The sequence below is a fragment of the Pteropus alecto genome, unplaced genomic scaffold (genome assembly GCF_000325575.1).
Source record: "Pteropus alecto unplaced genomic scaffold, ASM32557v1 scaffold20, whole genome shotgun sequence".
NCBI classification, from domain to species: Eukaryota; Metazoa; Chordata; class Mammalia; order Chiroptera; family Pteropodidae; genus Pteropus; species Pteropus alecto.
The window spans coordinates 35,317,650-35,322,787 of NW_006436298.1; the positions used below are offsets into that span (position 1 = coordinate 35,317,650).

At 34.5% G+C, this 5,138-nt stretch overlaps 1 pseudogene; it reads right to left on the minus strand.

Moving 5' to 3' along the window:
* Positions 1–3,554: 3,554 nt before the first annotated feature.
* LOC112480758 lies at positions 3,555–3,673 on the minus strand (annotated as a pseudogene).
* Positions 3,674–5,138: the final 1,465 nt, after the last annotated feature.

Below are 5,138 nucleotides of genomic sequence, written 5' to 3' on the forward strand. Positions count from 1 at the left end.
GTAGAAAAGATTCTAATACTCATGTGCTTGTCTATTTTCTTTTGGTATAAATTCTCAGAGCGGCACATTAATGTGTTTAGATTGTGACTAAGTGACATTCTTGGACTCCAGCATACTTTAATTTGCAGTCTTAAGTCTGAAATAAAGGTAGATTTATAAATCGAAGTCAAATTATTCCTAGAAATCACCTGGCAATTAATATATACCAATCAGTCTTTTAAAATAAAAATTTAATGCATAGAAATATAGCATTTTTATATCTCTTAAGAAGGCCTTATAGAACTAATTTACACTGAACTAAACTATTTTAATAAACGAGAACTCTTAAAAGCCTGTTTTGCATTTTCTAGAATGCAGACCTGAAAAGAACCTTCCATAATGCCTCATTTACCCTCCTTTCCCATCCTTGTTCTGCAGATAAGATAGACCAGCTAGCTGAAGTTTCTCAAGTTTATGAAGGGTAGTGATGGCAGAGTCAAGATGAGGGCTCTGAATGTCTGCTGACTTGCATCCCAGGGCTTTTTACCCCTTTGATCAAACCACAGCCTGTGACCACCATTCCTTTATACCACTTTGGTCAAGTGATAAAGATGTCTCAGAAAATGGAACTGAATAAAAAATCAGAAATTGTATGAGGTGATATTGAAAATGTAAGGGTCTATGTAATTGTGTTTGACAAATTTTAATAGTGGTAATATATCAAGATTTTAATTTGCCTGGCGATGTCTCCATTCACCCATAAGGTGTTTTCTGGTTTGAGTTTGATATGATTTACTACTGCTGGTGTTCATTTCGATTCCATAGCTGAAGTATTTACAGAAATTCAGGAGCAGGTGTTTGTGATTCAGCAATGTCTCTAGCATCTAATTCGGTATGCAAGTTAGTAGGTCGTGTATCATATTTATAGAAACTCCATTACATTCATAATAGGGTGAATTTTTTCCTTGGGCAAAATCTTAAAGTTTATCAAGGAAATTATGTATTCATGGCCATGTACATAAAAGTTTATAATCCTTAATTTAAATTTCTGTTTTCCCCCTCCTTGTTCTTTCTGAATCATTTCACTATTCGAAAAGGAAAGCATTCAATTGCTTTTCTTTATAAAATTCCCAGCTTTGTTATCCAGCATCCTAGTGGTGGGAGGTAATGATTTAGGTGTTTGGAAGTGAAGTTAAGTGAAAATCTTCTTGGCACCTCAGGAGAGGGGCCGATAGGACACCAAGTGAGGCCTAAATAATGCTGCTGGATGTTGAGATAAAGAGCTGGTTCCGTCTCCTGGGTCTGCAGATCTTGTTCTTGCTTTACAGCTGTGAACAAGATCCTAAAATATATTGTTGATCCCTTGGCTCAGGATGCTGCATCAAGGCTTAAACTTGATTTAAGCACACAATACCTGGAAGTATTTTTATCCTCTTCACTCCAGGCTGGATTTGAACTGCTGACTTAGAGGTGAAGTGTTCTATAGCCCCCAGATCCAATCCCTGGTGTTAATCAAGTTCCTTCTGTATACGTTTTCTATTGTGCTGGCATCTGAGACAGATGTTAAATGGTCCTGAAGAAAAACAGGATGCGATTGCTACTTTTGGCGTTGATGGCAAAGTTGACTTGCTATAGTTTGACTAGAGTTCTATTTTATTAAGGGAGTTAAAATTAGCTTTAATACCATAAACCAAACACAGAAAGCTAGGCCATGATATATACAAAGGGGAGAGTTTGATTATACATTTCTGTACAAAAGAAACAGATAAAAAAATTTTTTTTAAAGAGGCTTGCCCACACTGCTATTCAAAGATGTGTTCAACAGATAGTCTAATTGCCTCATTCATAAATAGTAGGACATGCAGTTTCCTTTCACATTATTTACCCACTCACTGAATTTTGGACAGTGAGACTGCTTTTCAAGCCTGAAAGCTGTTTGTCTTAAACATTGCTTCTGTCTCCATGACAAGTGTTATATTGTCACTTCTGACTGAATTCCTGTTTCGTTCAGTCAGTTGTCTGTCTTTGCAGAGTTCACAAGTTTCAGTGAGGTTCTGAGAACATTTTTTAATGCTTTCAATTATTATAGTTCTTCAAAAATCAAGTGGTGTGTTCTGTATTCCTTTACGAATGAATAAGACAAACTGGAAATAATTCTGTGGCTTGCTTATTCCTATGCATTGAACTATAATAATTTACATCTGTATAGCATTTTCCTTTCATGCATATCAATCCACAAGATTGTTATAGTCAGTCAGTTAGATAGGTAAGGCATACATTCATTCATTCATGTACTCATTCATATATTTATTTAGTGCTGATATGTCAGGCTTAAGGCTAGATTCCAGGGATACAAAATATGAAAAAGTACCATCCTTGTCTTCTAGAAGATTCTAGATGTTCCCTTCTCATGGGCACTGACAAAATCTAACACTGTAAAGTAAGTATGCAGAAAGCATAGATGGAGAAGCAGGGAAGGATTATTAGTCTGCTTGGATGAACAAGAAAAGGTTTTATAAATAGCAAGAATTTAGGGTAAGATGTGAAAAGAAAAAAAAAATGTTTCCCAGACTGGTTGAGGGAGGATATTGAAATAGGGGTACTATTACCAGTGTTTTATAGATGAAGAAACTGAGGTTAACAAAATCAAAAGACTTACTCAAGGTCATGAAGCTGGCAGATGAGAATTCAAGTACTTCAGCTGAGATCTTTCATTCTTTTTCCATTATACCCCATATCACCAATCAGTAACTTATTATATAGGTTTTTAAAAATCTTCATAATTCTTTAAGAGCAAAAGTGGCATATTCATTCATCTAGTTTGAGTATGAGAAGGGGTTGGAGTCTTATAGAGAGAGATTAAAAATCTAACTTATGTTTGTAATTTTAATTTTGCATATTATTTTTACTGATGTATGAACTATATGTAATAAAGTATAAATCTTAAGTGTATAGCTTTATTAATCTTTAAAAAATAGAAATATGCAGAATCAAGAACAAGAACACTATAAACTCCTCCTCTACAGTCTCTCTCATTGTCAACTAAGTAATTATACCTCCTATAAATTAACCACTATTCTGTCTTTATACAAGTATATTAGTTTAACCTATTTTTGAGTTTTATAAAAATGAAATCACATAGTATGTACTCTTGTGTCTGGCTTCTTTTTTTCAACATTATGTCTGTGAGATCCACCCAAGTCATACAGCATGTAGAAGTAATTTTATTATTGTTCTATAATATTCCATTATTTATTTATTCATTCTATTGTTTGAACATTTGGATTATTTCTAGTTTGGGTCTATTATGAATAATGCTTCTAAGGACATTTTGTACATGTTTTTTGATGCACGTATGCACACATTTCTGTTGGGTGTACCTCTAAGAGTAGAATTTCTGGTTCATAGAATATGTATATATCTAGCTTTAGTAGTTAACTACCACATGGTTTTCAATCTAGTTCTATTTTTTTTCTTTCTTTCTCTTCCCTCCCTCCTTTCCTTTCCTTCCCTTTCCCTTTTCCTTTCCCTTTCCTTTTCCCTTTCCTTTTCCCTTTCTTTCCTTTCCTTTCCAATACCTACAGCACCTGGTCTTCCTATGTGGTCTCCCATCCAAGTACTAACCAAGCCCGATCCTGCTTAGCTTCCGAGATCAGACGAGATTGGGCACATTCAGGGTGACATGGTCGTAGAAGTTCTATTTTTCAATGTCTTTTATTATGGCTATTAATTTCTTTGTGTCTTGTTTAATAAATCTTTGCTTATCCCAAGGTCATAATATTTTCTTATATATTCTTCCAGAATTATTATTTTATCTTTCATATATAGGAATAGATTTTTGCATATGATATGTAGTGGAGTAAAGGTGCATTTTACCCCATATGTAAATACAGTTGATCTGATGCTGTTTATTAAGAGACCATCCTTTTCCTATTGTTTTGTATTGTAGTGGCACTTTTATCAACTAAATGTGAGTCTACTTCTGGGTTTTCTATTTTGTTTCACTGGTGTCTAATTGTCTATATGTGTGCCCAAACTATGCTCTCTTAATTACTGAAGCTTTATAATGTCTTAATATCTGGTCCTATAAGTCATCTCATTTTGTTGTTCTTCTTTAAGATAGTCTTATTCTTGGCCTTTGCCATTTCTACAAAGGAGCTGGACTTTTAATTGAGATTGTGCTGAATCGGTTTGGGAAGAAATGAAGTTTTATAATATGAATATATCAATTCATAAATGTGATATATTCTATGCATTTAAGTGTTCTTAAATTCCTCCATGTTTTTCACTTTTCTGTATGGGTTTTACCTACTTTTTCTTTAATTTATTCCTAGACATCTGAGGATTTTTTGGTGTTATTGTAAAGTCTCTGATTAAGAAAAAACTTTTCTAATTTATGCTGCATATACATATACATGTGTAATTTCCTGGTTCTTAATATTGTTTACATTGAGAAAGATTGTTAAATTTATTTGTTGAGTGTTTAAGATGTTTTCAATGCACATGGTTATATCATCTGTGAATAAGAACAGTTTTATTTCTTTCTGCTATAGACTGAATGTTTATATCCCTCCCTCCAAATGCATATATTGAAACCTAAACCTCAATATGATGGTTTTAGGAGGGGCCTTTGGGAGATGATTGGGTGGTCTTTAGGGCAGAGCCCTTTTGAATGGGATTAGTGCCCTCATAAAAGAGATCACAGACAGCTCCTTTGCTGTCATTGAAGACACAGTAGTTAAGATGGCTGTGTATAAACCAGGCAGTGAGTCCTCACTAGACACCAACCTCCTGGTACCTTGATCTTGGACTTCTAAACCTCCAGAACCGTGAGAAATAAATTTCTGTTGTTTTGTTCCTGATCTTAGGCAGGAAGAAAGTTTTTAACATGTCACTAATTAAATATGACGTTTGTTATAGGAGTTTTCCATAATATGTACTCAGATTGAAGATGCTCCCATCTATTCCTATCTTACTCAGAGGTGAGTATCTATAAAGTAGATAAATCATCCCTCCTTCTTCCAGGGGGAGCAGATGGAGTTGGCAAAAAGTTCTGGAAATATTTTTGCCGTATGACTCCCTCCTGGCACATGGGAGAACAGGGAATTTGCCCATAACAACAACAACAACAACAAAAGAAAGTGAAGAAAAGAGGAGAG